The sequence below is a fragment of the Castor canadensis genome, chromosome 12 (genome assembly GCF_047511655.1).
Source record: "Castor canadensis chromosome 12, mCasCan1.hap1v2, whole genome shotgun sequence".
In the NCBI taxonomy this organism is placed as follows: Eukaryota; Metazoa; Chordata; class Mammalia; order Rodentia; family Castoridae; genus Castor; species Castor canadensis.
Window position 1 is genome coordinate 64,915,280 of NC_133397.1, and position 19,661 is coordinate 64,934,940.

The 19,661-nt window shown below is 36.9% G+C and overlaps 1 long non-coding RNA gene across 2 annotated transcripts in view; it reads right to left on the minus strand.

Moving 5' to 3' along the window:
• Positions 1-6,152: 6,152 nt before the first annotated feature.
• The window catches only part of LOC141414845 (uncharacterized), a 45,598-nt gene continuing 32,089 nt past the window's right edge, over positions 6,153-19,661 (minus strand). For both annotated transcript variants that reach the window (XR_012439767.1, XR_012439768.1), the window contains exons 3-4: positions 19,165-19,350; positions 6,153-6,342 (exon numbers count right to left, since the gene is read on the minus strand). This is a non-coding gene — a long non-coding RNA (uncharacterized lncRNA). The remainder of the gene's footprint in view (positions 6,343-19,164; positions 19,351-19,661) is intronic.

Sequence of the window (19,661 nt, forward strand, 5' to 3'; positions counted from 1 at the left end):
GAAAACTGCCAAACACATTTTATGAAGCCAGTATTACACTTATCCCCAAACCAGGCAAAGACACCTCCAAAAAGGATAACTATAGGCCAATCTCCTTAACGAACATTGATGCAAAAATCCTCAATAAAATAATGGCAAACTGAATCCAACAACACATTAAAAAGATTATTCACTATGACCAAGTAGGCTTCATCACAGGAATGCAGGGGTGGTTCAACATTAAAAAAATCAATAAACATAATAAACCACATTAACAGAAGCAAAGACAAAAACCACTTGATCATCTCAATAGATGCAGAAAAAGCCTTTGATAAGATCCAACACCATTTCATGGTAAAGCTCTAAGAAAACTAGGAATAGAAGGAGAGTACCTCAACATTATAAAAGCTGTATATGACAAACCTACAGCCAGCATTATACTTAATGGTGAAAAACGGAAAGCATTCCCTCTAAAATTAGGAACCAGACAAGGATGCCCACTCCTATTCAACATAGTAATGGAATTCCTCACCAGAGCAATTAGGCAAGAAGAAGGAATAAAAGGAATACAAATAGGTAAAGAAACTGTCAAAATAGCCCTATTTTCAGATGACATGATCCTATACCTTAAAGACCCAAAAAACTCTACTCAAAAGCTCCTAGATACCATCAACAGCTATAGCAAGGTAGCAGGATATAAAATCAACATAGAAAAATCATTAGCATTTCTATACACTAATAATGAACAAACTGAGAAAGAATATATGAAAACAATACCATTTACAATAGCCTAAAAAAAATCAAATACCTAGGTGTAAACTTAACAAAGGATGTGAATGACCTCTACAAGGAAAATATAAACTTCTGAAGAAAGAGATTGAGGAAGACTATAGAAAGTGGAGAGATCTCCCATGCTCATGGATTGGTAGAATCAACATAGAAAAAATGTCTATACTCCCAAAAGCAATCTACATGTTTAATGCAATTCCCATCAAAATCCCAATGACATTCATCAAAGAGATTGAAAAATCTACTGCTAAGTTTATGTGGAAACACAAGAGGCCACGAATAGCCAAGGCAATACTCAGTCAAAAGAACAATGTTGGAGGTATCACAATACCCGACTTCAAACTATATTACAAAGCAATAACAAAAAAAACAGCATGGTACTGGCACAAAAACAGACAAGTGGAACAGAATAGAGGACCCAGATATGAAGCCATACAACTATAACCAACTTGTCTTTGACAAAGGAGCTAAAAATATACGATGGAGAAATAGCAGCCTCTTCAACAAAAACTGCTGGGAAAACTGGTTAGCAGTCTGCAAAAAACTGAAACTAGATCCATGTATATCACCCTATACCAATATTAACTGAAAATGGATCAAGGATCTTAATATCAGACCACAAACTTTAAAGTTGGTACAGGAAAGAGTAGGAAATACTTGGAACTAATAGATATAGGCAAGGAATTTCTCAATGGAACCCCAGCAGCTCAGCAACTAAGAGATAAATGGGACTTCAGAGAACTAAAAAGTTTCTGCTCAACAAAAGATATGGTCTCTAAACTGAAAAGACCACCCACAGAGTGGGAGAAAATATTTGCCAGCTACACATCAGACAAAGGACTGATAACCAGAATATATAGGGAACTTAAAAAACTAAATTCTCTCAAAATTAATGAACCAATAAAGAAATGGGCAAGTGAACTAAACAGAAGTGTCTCAAAAGAAGAAATTCAAATGGCCAAAAAACACATGAAAAAATGCTCACCATCTCTAGCAATAAAGGAAATGTAAATTAAAACCACACTAAGATTCCACCTCACCCCTGTTAGAATAGCCATCATTAACAACATCACTAACAACAGGTGTTGGCGAGGATGCAGGGAAAAAGGAACCCTTTTACAGTGCTGGTGGGAATGTAAACTAGTACAATCACTGGAAAAAAATTTGGAGGCTTCTTAAAAATCTAAGCATAGGTCTACCATATGATCCAGTCTTGGGGATATACCCAAAAGATTGTGATACAGGTTACTCCAGAGGCACTTGCACACCCATGTTTATTGCGGCACTATTCACAATAGCCAAGTTATGGAAACAGCCAAGATGTCCCACTACTGACGAATGGATTAAGAAAATGTGGTATTTATACACAATGGAATTTTATGCAGCCATGAAGAAGAATGAAATCTTATCATTCGCAAGTAAATGGATGGAACTGGAGAAATCATTGTGAGTGAGGTTAGCCTAGCCCAAAAGACCAAAAATTGTATGTTCTCCCTCATATGAGACATTAGATCAAGGGCAAACACAACAAGGGGATTGGACTTTGATCACATGATAAAGCGAGAGCACACAAGGGAGGGGTGAGGATAGGTATGACACCTAAAAAATTAGCTAGCATTTGTTGCCCTTAACACAGAGAAACTAAAGCAGATACCTTAAAAGCAACTGAAGCCAATAGGAAAAGGGGAACAGGTACTAGAGAAAAGGTTAGATCAAAAAGAATTAACCTAGAAGGTAACACCCACGCACAGGAAATCAGTGTGAGTCAATGCCCTGTATAGCTATCCTTATCTCAACCAGCAAAAACCCTTGTCCCTTCCTGTTATTGCTTATACTCTCTCTACAACAAAATTAGAAATAAGGGCACAATAGTTTCTGCTGGGTATTGAGTGGGTGGGGGGAGAGGGAGGGGGTGGAGTGGGTGGTAAGGGAGGGGTTGGGGGCAGGGGGGAGAAATGAACCAAGCCTTGTATGCACATATGAATAATAGAAGAAAAAGGAAAAAAAAATTCAACAAACAGTCCTGACGATGTATGATTTGCTATACACTGGGATACAATAATGAGTAATTCTAAGGTGCTTATAGTTAAATACAGGCTGAAATAATATCAAGTTGACAATTTAGGTGAAGAAACAAAATTGTTAATAAGGCAATCGTGAGCAATTCAACAAGGCTGAATTGTGTGGTGCAGACCCCAAGTGACTGATTTAAGGAGAGGAAAATCAACATAGTAGTCATGAACTCTAATTAGGATTTAAGGGATGGGGAGGAGTCAGCTGGAAGAGGATAGAAAAAGAGATGTAGAGGAAAAGACTGCTACAAATGGAGAGATGGGGATAAAAAAGACAGTCAGGAGACTGGCTTGAGAAAAGTAGAGTGTGAGCAGTAGGTGAGAGCTTACAAACCACACAGCTAAGGCTTGTTACCCTCCCTCTCCTGACTGTACGACTCAGTGACCTCATGATGCTGGAAGTGTCCACATGTGTCAGATTTTGACAAAAACCACACATTTAGGTACCAACCTCTCTACTTAATTATTGGGGATGAGAGTGAGAAGGGGAAGCTTTTCATGTGGGACCAGGAACAGACAATGGTTGAAACCTTGGATGGGGCCCATATATTCAGAAAAGACTGCAGGAGGGTGAACCCTAACTTGAGTGTTGGGTGAATCTAAACAGGTTTAAAAAAATCTTACACTCCATAATTTGGTAATCTCTATTTGACTACCTGACTACAATCTTGTCATCAATTTCCAGTGCCTTTAATGAAATGCAAATGTGTTAGCATGGCATAGATGGCCCTGTTCATCTAATACTGGCTTACTTTTACAGTCTTTCCTCTATAAACAGGCTTTGCCTAATAGGCTCTGGTTATAGGGAACTGGGGGTCCTTTTTAAAAGTTAATTGTGTCTTGCTTGCTCATATCCATGGGTCTCTTTATGAGTGACCCTTTCCTCTTCTTCCACTTGATTAATTCCTACTCTAAGTCTCAGATTGAATATATCTTCCCCTAGGCAATGTAGGACTATGGGTGATTTAGATATATTTATTTGTGCTTCTCTGCCTTTTAATTTGTTTATGAACATGAATATTTTTGAGACTGCAAGTATCAAGGAAAAGTTCATTAAAACAAAGTGACAGGAACAAGGGGAAAAGACCACTAGGCAGGCCCATCCTATACTTTCCCTCCCAGGAGGTAATTCAATGATTTTTTGGGTGCCCATTGAATTAGCAAAGATAAAAAAACCAAACAAGGATAACTTCTAGGAGAATGATGGAAGGAATGAATTCAAATATGATATTTGATATATTATAGAAACTTTTGTTGATGCCACAATGTACCCCCACCCAACACAAAATAAACAAATTTTGAATTAAAAAAAAGGGATAACTTCTAGTAGTTACTATTGGTAGAAGTGTAAATTGGTATGATCCTTTTAGTGAGTCATTTGGCAAAAACTACACACACACACACATTTGGCAAAAACTACACACACACACACACACACACACACACACAAACACACAGTTTTACCTCATAGAAACTTTATTTGTAAGAGTTTATGCTATACTTGCACAAGTGTACAATTCTATACACAATAAGAGAAGGATACGTAGTTTGTGTATCTAGAGCAAAATGAAAATTCAGAGTCGCTTGTTCAAAGCACAAGGAAAAAATGTCATTGAAAGTACTAACATAAAACTTTTCTTTTCTTCCATATTCTTTCTTGAGCTATCATGATGGTTTTCTGTGTGTTTTTGTAAATTGTGGTAAGATCATTTAACATGTGATCTACTAACAAAAATTTTAAGTGTTCACTGTTGTTAACTATAGGTAAAATGTTATATAGCAGGTCTCTAGAAGTTACTTATCATATCATGGTGTTTTTTTCTTCTTTCTAATTTGCTACTAGTGTAACATTCCCTTGGTGGGGTACCAGAATACTTACCCAGCAAGTGCAGACCCTCACACGTGCTTGGGATCCTGGTACTGCAACTCAGCACAAAAGGCATATGTGCTCCACCCTTATTGAGTTGTTCAGGCCCTTGCCCAGCAGGCAGAGACCAGCAGTGATGGCTGGATAAGAGTTGGCAGGGTGGGGACACTGAGACTAAGTAAGCTGAAAAAGTGAGGAACCTATTCTGGGAAGGCAGAAAGGAGGCAATGGGTAGGGCTTGTGTGAGTCAATGCTCTAAGACCCTGGTGCATGCTCTGTTGTTTGTTCCATCACCCTTCACTTGCAGGCCTTGGGGCATGGCTCAAATGCTTGCCAAGCAAGCACTGGGCTGTGGGTTCAATCTCCAGTACCATAAACGAACAATAAACAAAACTCAACTTTCAAAACACAAGCTCAAAGATAAAATTATTAAAAATTTTAAGACAACAGCCAAAGACCATTAAACTCCAAACCTGGGGCTTTTTCTACACATAGAACTCTGGGTAACTGCATTGGTTGTTAACCCACAAAACCATTCCTGCATATAAATCTGTTCTTACAGCATTGATAATAATAGCAAAATTTAATAAAGAAAATTATTTATTAATAAGTGATCAAACAGACTATGATACAACTACACAATAAAAAACTGTGAAACCATTAAAATTAGCTATTTCTATAAATATGGACAGTGGTCTAAAACACATGAACAAAGAAGGCTGTAGAATATTAGGTATATCATGATCCCACTAAAATATTAAGCATGTGTGAGTAAATAGGTATGTGTGTATGTATATAGAAAGGAACATTTGTAGGGATTCCCAAATCTCTTCAAAGTGATGAAGAGATGGGTGCCGGTGGCTCATGCCTATAATCCTAGCTTCTTGGAGGCTGAGATCAGGAGGATAGTGGTTTGAGGTCAGTCCAGACAAATGGTTCAAGAAAGCCTGCCTCCAAAATAACTAGAGCAAAATGGACTAGAGGTGTGGCTCAAGTGGTAGAGTACTTGCAAGCATGAAGCCCTGAGTTCAAAGCTCAAGTCCACCAAAAACAAAAAAAGTGATGGGGAAGAAGGAATTTTATTTTTTCTAACTATACGATTTCAGTTTTTACTTTTAGGATGTATTGTTTCTGAAGTAAAATAACTATTACAAAATTCAACTCTAATACCCTGAAACATCTGTCTGGACTGCAGCAAAATATGCTGGCTTAATTTATCACTTAAGGACACAAAAAGAGGACTGGGGATTGACTCAAGTGGTAGGGTGTCCTGGGTTCAATCCCCAGTACCAGAAAGAAAAAAAAAAGAACACAAAAAGACCATGAAAAATTATCATCTTGACCTGTAAAAGACTACTCATCAAAATTCTTACAATTCTCGAGGCAGGAGGATCTTGAGTTCAAGGCCATCCTGGGCAACATAGTGAGATCCTAGCACAAAAAAAAAAAATGAAAAAAATTCTTACCATCACTGCCAGACTCTTCAATAGGAGATGCTGAGTCCATATGCTCTAGGATTCCGTTTGTGACCTCAACAACCTGAAGCCTCCTGACCCTGCCTAGGTCGATATCTTTTAATCCTTTGTCCAATTGTTTGACCACCTCTTTTCTAGACTGGGAAGTCAGGATAGTAATCTGAAAATAAATCCAAGAATCAATATGTCTCTTCTCCCTGGTGTCCAGAATGAGGGACATACAGCTTGTATCTGGAAGATAAATGCAGAAATTTGTGGTAATAGCTATTATGTTTAGTGCAACAAGGAAGATTTAACTAACTTACAAATCAAATTCTTCTTGATCTCAGCCAAAAGACCAGAAGTGATACAAAGTGTATTGTATTTGGCAGATTCCGATGGGATAGGTCATTATAGGTCCTTCCAATCAGGTTGAACTGACCCCAGAAAATGATCAGTGAGAAGCCATAACTGTGTTTTAAGTATAAGATTGCTTGACACACTGGCAGCATCTCACCTGCTATTCCTATATAAGGAAAGAGGAAATAATGTCCTTAAGTTTCACTTACTAAAGGTGTACTAAATATTAGAGCACCTATTACCTCTTCCTTTCAGTGGTGTTTCCATATAGCATTCTCAGACTGATTCTTCCTTATTCAATCTGAACCCAGTTAAGTTATTTCTGTTGATCTTCTAACTCTACAATGTACTTACCCTTGAACAATATACTGGACATGAAGAAATACTGAGGTGTTTGTATATAATTTGAATATTTTATTTCATCTGAATGAACACATTTTATGTTTTTATTAGCAGTTTTATCTTGGATTCTGAAACTCTGGAAGACAATTGTTAAATATATGCATTCTTTTGTTCATAGATGTCTTTGATTGATGAAGAGGAATAAAGATGAAAGCACAATTATTATTCTTATTTATTTTTTTTCCTGCTTCCCTTCAGTTGTTTATATCAGGTATTTTGTCATAATGAGGAAAGTAACAAATTAAAAACATAATTTCTCAAAATCCTCCATAATTTCTTATAATAATTCTTCATAATTCCTTATAATTATTCAAAAGAATTCCTCAGGATCAGCTAATTCAGAGTTCTCATGTTATCTGAAATTGTCTTTTGATAGTTGATTTGATTCAATCAGTATTATTATTCTTATTTTAAAAGAATTTATTTAGCATGGTTTTAGGTTCACAGCAAAACTGAGAGGGAGGTACAGCAACTCTTGCTCCCACACATACATACCTCCCTATTATAAGCAGCTTCTGCTAGAGTGACTATGCTTGTTGCAATTGATTAACCTACATTGACACGTCATAATAACCCCAACTCCATAGTTTACAATAGGGTTCACTCTTAGTGTGGCATAGTCTCTGTGTTTGGACAAATGTGTAATGACACTGACACATCACCATAATGTCTGTGCTCCATTTATTCTTCCCTTCCTCCCACATACCTCTTGGTAATCACTCACCTTTTCACTGTCTCTATTAGCAATGTGTGTTCAAGTTTCCTCTGTGTCTCTTTGTAGCTTGATAGTACTGTTTCTTTCTAATGCTGAATAATACTACATGTCTGAATGGACAATTTTTTATCTATTCATCTACTGAAGGACATTTTGGTTGCTTTCAAGTTTAGCAATTAGGAATGAAGTTGTTAGGGCTGAAGGTATAGCCTAGCAAGTGCCAAGCCCTGAGTTTAAACCCCAGTACTAACATCAGAAAAAAAAAGAAAAGATGTGAAAAAAGGAATGAAGCTGTTAAAACACCCATGTGTAAATACTGAGCACAACAGCTGGATCACGTGGTAAGAGTATGTTTATTTTGTAAGAAACTATCAAACTGTCTTCCCATTAGCAATGAATGACAGTCCCAGTTGCTCTACATCCTTGGCAGTAACTGGGCATGATTATGCTATTTTAGCCATCCTATTAGTTGTGTAGTGGTATTTTATTGTTTTAATTTGCATTTACTGATCATGACATATGACATGGAGCATCTTTTCTGTATGCTCCACGTATTTCCTATTGCCTCTCCATATTAATTTTTGCCATCTGTATACCTTCTTTGATAAGACATGTTAAGGCTTTTAGCACATTTCTTTTTGAGGGAGGGTCTCACTATGTAACTGAGGATGGTTCAGAACTCACTATATAGCTCAAGTTGGCCTTGAACTTGTGCTCCTCATTCCTCTCTACCGCATGTCTTCAGCCAATTTTAAAAATCAACTTATTTGTTTTCTTGTTGCCCAGTTTAAAGAGTTCTTTGTATATTTTGGAAAACAGTCCCTCATCAATATGTCTTTTGTGAACATTTTATCCCAATTTGTGGAGTCTCTTGATGATGTCTTTCACAGAGCAGAAAAATTTAATTTTCATGAAGTTCAGCTTATCAACTCTTTTTTCATGGATCATGCCTTTGATATTGAACCTAAAAATTCATCGCCAAGCCCAAGTCATCTAGACTTTATTCCATATATCTTCTGGGAGTATTTTAGTTTCACATTTAGTTCTGTGACCTATTTAGAGATAATTTTGCATGGGTATATACAAAGTTTGTGTCTAGAGTTATTCACTTGCTTTTGCACACAGATGCCCAGTTATTCCAGTACCATTTGTTGAAAAGACTGTTTGCTCCAATGTATTGTCTTTGCTCCTTTGTCAAAGATCAGCTGAATATATTTATGAAGAAATACTTATAGGATCTCCACTGTTTCATTTATTTGTTTATTCTTACACCAATACCACACTATCTTGATTACTTTAGTTCTGTTTTTTTTAAGAAGTAAGTCTTGAAGTCAAGTAGTATCAGTCCTCTAAATTTGTTCTTCCCTATCAGTATTGTGGTGGCTATTCTGAGTCTTTACCTTTCCATATTAATTTTATTTTAGTTGTTTTATTTATTTTATTTTTTCAGCATTGGGGATTGAATCCAGAGCCTCATGCATGGTACTCTGTCATGGAACCCAAATCAACATTCCAAATAAATTTTAGAGTCAGTTTATTGTAGTCACAAAATAACTTTCTGGGATTTTTAAAAATTTTTATTTTATTCATATGTGCATACAATGTTTGGGTCATTTCTCCCCCTTCCCCCTGCACCCTCCCTTACCCACCCCCCACCCTGTCTCTCTCCCCCACTACCCCCTCGCTAGCCGGCAGAAACTATTTTGCACTTATCTCTAATTTTGTTGAAGAGAGAGTATAAGCAATAATAGGAAGGACCAAGAGTTTTTGCTAGTTGAGATAAGGATAGCTATACAGGGAGTTGACTCGCATTGATTTCCTGTACATGTGTGTTACCTTCTAGGTTAATTCTTTTTGATCTAACCTTTTCTCTAGTTCCTGGTCCCCTTCTCCTATTGGCCTCAGTTGCTTTAAAGTATCTGCTTTAGTTTCTCTGCATTGAGGGCAACAAATTCTATCTAGTTTTTTAGGTGTCTCTTTCTGGGATTTTGATTGATTAAGATTACATTGAATCTACAGATCAAGTTGGAAAGAACTGAAATTTGGACAATATTGAGTCTTTCTAACCATGAACATAGAGTATCTTGCTATGTACTTAGTTCTTTGATTTTTATTCACTAGAGTTTTGTAGCTTTCCTCATACAGATCTTATACATAGCTTGTTAGATTTATACCTAAGAATTTTATTTTTCAGAGGTGTTAATGAAATGGTATTGGGTTTTTAGTTTCAAATTTCACTTGTTTGCTGGTGGCATGTATGAAAATGATTGACTTTTGTATATTAGCTTTGTATCCTGCAACCTTGCTTTAGTCACTTTTTGGTTACAGAAATTTTTTGTCAATTTTTCTGGAGTTTCTACACAGATGATGGTGTCATATGCAAAAAAAGTTTTATTTCTTCCTTCCCAATCAATATACCTTTTGTTTCTTTTTCTTGTCTTGTTCAATTAGGTAGCGCTTCCAGTACGATGATGAAAAGGAGTGGTGAGAGGGGATTTCCTTGCCTTATTCCTGACCTTAGAGGGACTGCTTCAGGTTTTTTGTTTAGCATGATGTTAGCAATAGGTATTTTGTAAATAGTCTATCTAAAGTTGAGGAAGTTCCTTTCTATTCCAAGTATACTGAAAGCTAAAATTCTTTTTTCTTTTGAGATGGGGTTTGGCTATGCTGCCCAGGCTGGTCTCAAATTTCTGGACTCAAGCAGGCCTCCCACCTCAGCCTCCTGAGTAGCTGTGATTACAGATATGAGTCACCATACCTGGACAGCGATCCCCTGCCCCCAAATCATGAATGGGTGCCAGATTTTGTCAAATGCTTTTTCTGTATCTATTGATACAATCATGTGATGTTTCTTTTTTCTAATGTGCTGGATTACTTAGATTTTTAAAAAATCTAAGTATACTTGTGATCAATCCCACTTGGTAGTAGTGTATAATTCTTTTTTAAAAAAAAAGTATCTTGGTGTTTTTGAACTCAGAGCCACATGCTTTCTAGGCAAGTGCTCTACCACGAGTCACACCCCTGTCCCTTTTTGCTTTAGTTATTTTTTGGATAGAACCTCATGTTTTTTGCCTAGGCAGGCCTGGACTGTCATTCTCCTATGTATGTTTCCCTAGAAGGTAGGATGGCAGGCACGCACCACCATGCTCAACTTTATTGGTTGAGATGGGGTCTTGCTAACTTTTTGCTCCAGCTGGTCTCAAACCACAATCTTTCCAATCTCTGCCTTCCAAGTAGCTGGGATTACAGACATAAGGCACTGCACCCAGCTGGTTCTTTTTAAACATTGTTGGATTCAACTTGCTAATATTTTGTTGACTATTTCTTTGTCTGTACTATGAGAGACATTAGTCTGTAGTTTTCTTGAAGTCTTTTTTTGGTTTGGGTTGGCGATGATGCTGGCTTCTGCAGTGCACCACACCTCAGTGCCTCTTGTGGTTTTAACTGAACCATATGATTCAAATGATTCTATTTTCTTTGCTTTCTTAGTATACACCAGTTATATTTCTTTTTTCACTTTTTAAAAGTGGTTGTCCTAGAGTTTGCAATATATATTTACAACTAATCCAAGTCCACTTTGAAATAATCCTATACGTCTTCATAGGTAGTGTAAGTACTTTATAATAACAAGATAAATAATTCCTCTCTTTCTTGTCCCTTAAAATCATTGCTTTCACTCATTATAAACACATATATACATATGTAATCAACTACATTGTCGCTATTATTATTTTGAAAAGACTGTTACCTTTTCATCAAAGTGAGAAAAGTTTTTGCTTATCTTCCCTTATTCTTTTTTTGATGCTCTTCCTTTCTTTACCTAGATTTGAGTTTCTGACATATTATCTTTTTTCACTTTAAGTAACAACATTTCTTGCAAGGCAAGTCTATCAGAAACAAATTCCCTCTATTTTTGTTTGCTTGAGAAAGTTTTTGTCTTTTACTTTTGAAGAATAATTTTATAGGGTACAGAATTATAGGTTGGTGAGTCCTTTTCTTTCAACAATAAATCACTCCATTCTCTTTTTGTTTGCATGGTTTCTAAGGGGAAGTTAGATATAATTCTTTTCTTTGTTCTTCTGTAGGTAAGGCGCTTGTTCTCTCTAGTTTCTTTCAGGCTTTTTTCTTTTTTATCTTCTGTAGTTTGAAAATGATATGCTTAGATGTAGCTTTTATTTATTTGTTTTTATTCTGCTTGTTGTTTTCCAAATTGCCTTGGTCTGTGGTTTGCTGTCTGATTTTAAATTAGGAAATTCTCAATCATTACTGTCTTAAGTCTCTCCCTCTCTCCCTCCCCCGCTCCCTTCCTTCCTTCCTTTCCCCTGGTGATATTCCCATTACATATATTCATACCATGTAGTTATCCCATAGTTACTGGATATTCTACTTTGGAACTTTTTTTTTTGCAGTCTTTGGTCTTCTTGCTTTTCAGTTTTGAAGGTTTCCATTGATACATCCTCAAGCTCAGACATTCTTCCCTCAGACATGACAAGTCTCCTAATAAGCCTATCAAAAGCATTTTGCATTTCTGTTATAGTGATTTTTTTTTTGTGGGACTAGGATTTGATCTCAAGGCTCTGTGCTTGCAAATCAGTTGCTCTGCCACTCGAACCACACCTTTGTTCATTTTGCTATGATTATGTTGGAGATGGGGTCTCCAGAACTATTTGCCTGGACTGGCTTCAAACCACAATCCTCCCAATCTCAGCCTCTTAAGTAGCTAGGATTAGAGGCATCAGCCACTGGTGCCCAGCTATAGTGATTTTTTTTTTTGTCTCTACTATTTCCTTTTGGTTCTTTCTTACTTCTATCTCTATGCTTACACTGCCCATCATGGTGTCTACTTTATCTACTGGAGCTCTTAGCATATGAAGTTTTCATGTGTCTATGTAGTAGAGCCCTTAATATATTAATAATTATTTTAAATTCTATAGTCTGATAATTCCAACATCCCTGCCATGTCTAGCTCTGATTCTTGCTTTATCTATTTAAATGGTGTTTTTTGCCTTTTATTATGCCTTGGAATTTTTCATGAGAATCAGGCAAGATATACTCAGCCAAAGGAACTGCTGGGTATATCAGAATAATATGATGGTGAGTGTAGGGGGAGGGGAAGCGTTCTATAGTATTATTATTTTAAATTAATTTATATTAAAATAACAAAATAAGTAAAGTAAAATTTATAAATTTCATGCTAACAAGTTTTACATAAATTTACTGAAATAAAAACTAGGTCTTAAGTCTTTTAGAGAACTTATGCCTCTGGACTGTAAACTTCACAAGTGTTTCTCAGTGTTTTTCCTTCCCCCTGAGGTGGGATAAGATGGCTACAATAGCCTGGAGTTGGATATTTCCCTTCTTCAATATGGAAGGCTACAGTTAGCTTACATTTGGTATTTCTTGTTCCCAGGACAGTTAGGCTCTGAAAAAAAAAAACAAAACCCCACAGGTTAGGCTCTGATAAACTACTTTCTCTTGAGGACAGAACTTGTTAAAAAGAACAGAATGCTCTGGTGAATTTCAAAGTGATGAGGGAATTTCTCCCTGATGCTTACCATGGGAGCCTGGTTAAGCTCATAGAGGTAAAACTCACAAAAGTATGGGAGTTGACTGGGTCCCCCAGGAGATTTTTTGTCTTCCTTCCTTCCTTCCATCCGTCCTTCCTTCCTTCCTTCCTTCCTTCCTCCCTTCATCCCTTCCTCCCTCCCTCCCTCTCCTCTCCCTCTCCCTCTCCCTCTCTAGTAAGCAGATGCTCTATCACTCGAGCTATATCTCCAGTCTCTTCTGCTCTAGTTATTTTGGAGATGGGGTCTCACAAACTATATGCCCAGGCTGGCCTCCTGATCTCAGTTTCCCAAGTAGCTAGGGAAACTAGCCTGATCCTCCAGAAATTTTTAATTTCTAGGCTTCTCTGCACCACACTTAGACTTCAGCAATTTACCAATAAAGTTCAGTATTTCCTATTCTAGCACTGGTTCTTGTGGAGATTCTGCTTCAGTATGTTGTGATTCTGTTTATCTGCCTGCTAATTCTCAAATTTGGGAGGCAGTGGTTTGCCCCTGTGACCTAACTTCCCTCAAGGATCTAAACAGAGTTGTGGACTTTTCAGTTTATTAATATTTTCTTAATAGTAGGCTGAAATGCTTACTTCCAAGTTCTTTATATGAAGAAAACCAGAAGTCCCATGCAATTTTTTTCTTTTTTTATTATATTTATATGTGCATACAATGTTTGGGTCATTTCTCCCCCCTTCCCCTCACCCCCTCCCTTACCCCCCACTCCCCACTCCCTCCCTTACCCCCCTAACACCTCACTAGCCGGCAGAAACTATTTTGCCCTTATCTCTAGTTTTGTTGAAGAGAGAATATAAGCAATAATAGGAAGGACCAAGGGCTTTTGCTAGTTGAGATAAGGATAGCTATACAGGTATTTGACTTGCATTGCTTTCCTGTACATGTGTGTTACCTTCTAAGTTAATTCTTCTTGAACTAACCTTTTCTCTAGTTACTGGTCCCTTTCTCCTATTGACCTCTGTCGATTTAAAGTATCTGCTTTAGTTTCTCTGCGTTGAGGGCAACAAATGCTATCTAGTTTTTTGGGTGTTTTACCTATCCTCATACCTCCCTTGTGTGCTCTCACTTTATCATGTGATCAAAGTCCAGTCCCCTTGTTGTGTTTACCCTTGATCTAATGTCTGCATATACAGGAGAATATACAATTTTTGGTCTTTTGGGCTACGCTAACCTCACTCAGAATGATGTTCTCCAATTCCATTCATTTACATGTGAATGATAACATTTCGTTTTTCTTCATGGCTGCATAAAATTCCATTGTGTATAAATACCACATTTTCTTAATCCATTAGTCAGTAGTGGGGCATCTTGGCTGTTTCCATACATGGCTATTGTGAATAGTGCTTCAATAAACATGGGTGTGCAGGTGTCTTTGGAGTAACCTGTGTCACATTCTTTTGGGTATATCACCAAGAGTGGTATTGCTGGACCATATGGTAGATCAATGTTTAGCTTTTTAAGTAGCCTCCAAATGTTTTTTCAGAGTGGTTGTACTAGTTTACATTCCCACCAGCAGTGTAAGAGGGTTCCTTTTTCCCCTGCATCCTCACCAACACCTGTTGTTAGTGGTGTTGCTAATGATGGCTGTTCTAACAGGGGTGAGGTGGAATCTTAGTGTGGTTTTAATTTGCATTTCCTTTATTGCTAGAGATGGTGAGCATTTTTTCATGTGTTTTTTGTCCATTTGAATTTCTTCTTTTGAGAAAGTTCTGTTTAGTTCACTTGCCCATTTCTTTATTGGTTCATTAATTTTGGGAAAATTTATTTTTTTAAGTTCCCTATATATTCTGGTTATCAGTCCTTTGTCTGATGTGCAGCTGGCAAATATTTTCTCCCACTCTGTGGGTGTTCTCTTCAGTTTAGAGGTCATTTCTTTTTTTGAGCAGAAGCTTTTTAGTTTTATGAAGTCCCATTTATCTATGCTATCTCTTAGTTGCTGAGCTGCTGGGGTTCCATGAGAAAATTCTTGCCTATACCTATTAATTTCAGAGTATTTCCTACTCTTTCCTGTATCAACTTTAGAGTTTGGGGTCTGATATTAAGGTCCTTGATCCATTTTGAGTTAATACTGGTATAGAGTGATAAACATGGATCTAGTTTCAGTTTTTTGCAGACTGCTAACCAGTTTTCCCAGCAGTTTTTGTTGAAGAGGCTGTCTTTTCTCCATTGTATATTTTTAGTGCTTTTGTCAAAGACAAGTTGGTTATAGTTGTGTGGCTTCATATCCGGGTCCTCTATTCTGTTCCACTGGTCTTCATGTCTGTTTGTGTGCCAGTACCATGCTGGTTTTTTTTGTTATTGCTTTGTAATATAGTTTGAAGTCGGGTATTGTGATACCTCCAGTGTTGTTCCTTTTACTGAGTATTGCCTTGGCTATTCGTGGCCTCTTTTGTTTCCACATAAATTTAACGGTAGATTTTTCAATCTCTTTGATGAATGTCATTGGGATTTTGATGGGAATTGCATAAAACATGTAGATTACTTTTGGGAATATAGACATTTTTACTATGTTGATTCTACCAATCCATGAGCATGGGAGATCTCTCCACTTTCTATAGTCTTCCTCAATCTCTTTCTTCAGAGGTTTATAGTTTTCCTTGTAGAGGTCCTTCACATCCTTTGTTAAGTTTACACCTAGGTATTTGATTTTTCTTAGGCTATTATAAATGGAATTGTTTTCATATATTCTTTCTCAGTTTGTTCATTATTAGTATACAGAAATGCTAATGATTTTTCTATGTTGATTTTTATATCCTGCTACCTTGCTATAGCTGTTGATGGTGTCTAGGAGCTTTTGAGTAGAGTTTTTTGGGTCTTTACGGTATAGGATCATATCATCTGCAAATAGGGCTATTTTGACAGTTTCTTTACCTATTTGTATTCCTTTCATTCCTTCTTCTTGCCTAATTGCTCTGGCTAGGAATTCCAGTACTATGTTGAATAGGAGTGGAGATAGTGGGCAACCTTGTCTAGTTCTTGATTTTAGAAGGAATGGTTTCAGTTTTTCACCATTAAGTATAATGCTGGCTGTAGGTTTGTCATATGCAGCTTTCATAATGTTGAGGTACTTTCCTTAGAGCTTCTAAGAAAGCTCTAAGTTTTCTTAGAGCTTTTATCATGAAATGGTGTTGGATCTTATCAAAGGCTTTTTCTGCATCTATTGAGATGATCAAGTGGTTTTTGTCTTTGCTTCTGTTAATGTGTTTTATTACATTTATTGATTTTCGTATGTTGAACCACTGCTGCATTCCTGGGATGAAGCCTACTTGGTTGTGGTGCCTTTTGATGGGGGAATTAAGTCCATGAACATTAAGTGTTAGTACTGATAGGTATGTGGTGATTCCTGTCATTTAGTTGTCTTAGTTGTTTGAAGGTTTGATTGTGTGTATCTAAATCGATGTTACTCTCTACTTTCTTGCTTTTTCTTTTCCTGTAGTTTGGTACTTCCTGCCCTTTCATGGTTATGTTAGGTTTCACTTTCTGTATGCAGAATCCCTTGAAGAATCTTTTTTAGTGGTGGCTTTGTGATCACATATTGTTTTAGTTTCTGCTTATCACAGAAGACTTTTATTGCTCCATCTATTTTGAATGATAGTTTTGCTGAGTATAGTATCCTAGGGTTGATGTTATTTTCATTCAGTGCCCGGAATACCTCACCCCAAGCTCTTCTTGCTTTTAATATTTCTGTTGAGAAGTCTGCTGTGATTTTGATGGGTTACCTTTGTATGTTTTTTGTTTTTTCTCTTACAGTCTTCAATATTCTTTCTCTAGTCTGTGTACTTGTTGTTTTAATGATAATATGTCGTGGAGTAGTTCTATTTTGGTCAGGTCTTTTTGGTGTTCTGGAGGCCTCGTGCACTGTATGGGCACAGATTTCTCTAGATTTGGGAAATTTTCTGTAATTATTTTGTTGAATATATTAAGCATTCTCTTTGCTTGCACCTCTACTCCTTTTTCAATGCCCATGATTCTCAGGTTTGGTCTTTTGATGGAGTCAGTGAGTTCTTGCATTTTCTTTTCACAGGTCTTGAGTTGTCTTTGGTTTTTCCTTTAATTACCATTTCATCTTTGAGTTCTGAGATTCTGCCTTCTGCTTGTTCTATTCTGCTGGATTGGCCTTCTATTTTGTTTTGCATTTCTGTTTCATTCTTTTTTCTGAGGTTTTCCATATCCTGAGTCACTTCCTCTTTAATATTTCTATTTTTGACCTGAGTTCACTTATCTCTTTATTAATCGTGTTCTTTGTTTCACTTTGGTGTTTATACAGTGCTTCTATTGTTTCTTTTATTTGTTCTTGTGCTTTCTCAAATTCTCTATTTGTGTTGTCTTGGAATTTCTTGAGTGTCTCCTGCACATTTTGGTTGACCATATCCAGTATCATCTCTATAAAATTCTCATTGAGTACTTGCAGGATTTCTTCTTTCAGATTGTTCTTGTGGGCTTCACTGGGTTCTTTGGCATAGATAAACATCTTCGTTTTGTTGGAGTCTGGATCTGGGTATCTGTTTTCTTCATTTCCTTCTGGTTCCTGTACTAATTTATTGCTGGGGGGAAACTGGTTTCCCTTTTTTTTCCATCTTCCCATCATTGCCCTTGCTATTGTTAGTGTCCCTGTACTGTGTACATTTAAATATTTTCTAGCTTGTAATAATAACAATAGTGATATCTAGAATGGAAGGGTGAGAGGAGAGAGAAAGCAGAGAAGGTAAAGAAAATGGGAACAACAAACAAACAAGTAAAAACAAAACAAAACAAACAATAAAAAAAACCATTGTCGAAGAAATAAACAGGGAGAGATAGTGTACTAATCAACAGTAAGCTAAACTGGCAACAGGGAGAGGATTAAAAAAAAATCCCCAAGTTCAAATGCAATAAAGTTTCAGTCTTAATAATTTTGGTGTTAGTCCCTCAGCCTCCAATCCTGGAGATGGTGTCTCAGAAGTAGTTCAGTTGTTGTCTCATCAAAGGGGAAAAAAACCAAAAAAACCAAAATAAACAAAAAAACCAAAACACAACAAAATATCCAAGTTCAAATGCAGTACAGTTTCAGTAAGTCTTTCAGCATGAGGTTGTAGTTCAGTCGTTCTCTCATCAAAGGAAGAGAAAAGGAAAAAGAGAGAAAAAAAAAGGGTCTGCCTGAGGTTCTGGGAGGCTAACAGTGATGTGTGTGTGTGTGTGTGTGTGTGTGTGTGTGTGTGTGTGTGTGTGTATAACTGGGACTTGAACTCAGAGCTCCAGGCTTGCAAGGCAAGAACTGCCTTGAACACTTGAGCCACACCTCCAGCCCATTTTGTGCTGGTTATTTTGGAAATGGAACCTTGAGAACTATTTGCTGGCCTTGATTGGAATCCTCCTGATCTCAGTCTCCTCAAGTAGCTAGGATTACAGGCGCAAGTCACTGATCCTGGCACTGACAGTATTTTAAGTCACACTCATTTATGCATCCATGGAGTGTCCAGTCAAAATTTATTTATATTCTAAAAATCATCTTAGTCTGGCAGTAGGAATAGCAGCAATTTTTATATTTGCAAATTCCAAAATAATTTATTCAATTTGATGCCAAGATTTGATTAAAGACAATTGCAAATTCTTAAGGATACTCAGGTATATATATATAGAACCAATCCAGGCAGTTTAATGTTTGCATTGCAAGTTCCAAAAATCCAGAGGCAGATTGCATGTTTAGATTTTATTTTTATTTGTTTTTCCTTATAATTTACTCAGTCCCTATTTTTCCAGCTCTTTTTGATACTTAGCTATATATTAAGAATTGTACAGGTTTTAGGATAAAGAGAAACATGTTTTCTGCTTGCAGAGAGCTGTAAATCTAGCCTTGAAAATTACACCCAACATGTATGAAACAGAGAACAATATAAAAATGATAAATAATGGAGTATCTGTTTGGACCAAAACAGGAAGATGGCTTCAGGTCCTAATGGTCAGCATTTCTTACCTCCAGGAAATTGTAGGGCAGAGTGGCACCTGTTGTCACATGCCTGCTGTATTGTTTGAACTGCTGGAGCCCATCCTGTACTGCCAACTGCAGAGAAGTGCCTTGTGGTCTGAAAGAACCTTCTCTCTGTAACATGCGGAGCTCTGAGATACAGGTTTGCAGCCTAACAAAGTTCCCCTTCACTTGCTGCAGAGAAAGATGAATCAAGGATTCATTAAATCTTTGGTGAATCCATTTTTAGACTAATGGGAAGTCTAATTTTATTCTCAATTACTCCTCAGGAGTTACTTCCCTTCTCAAAAATCTGTTTATTTGACTAATAGGTACTGATCAATTATGTTCTAGGCACTGTACTAAAATCTTCCCTAAAACACAGGAAAGAAAATTTGCAGTCAATAAAGTTTGGATTGTATGGATTTACCAGAAATAGGAAAGGAAGTGTTTTAACCCATTCTCTTACCCAATGCAAAATTTAGTTTAACTGCTTAGTTTTACTT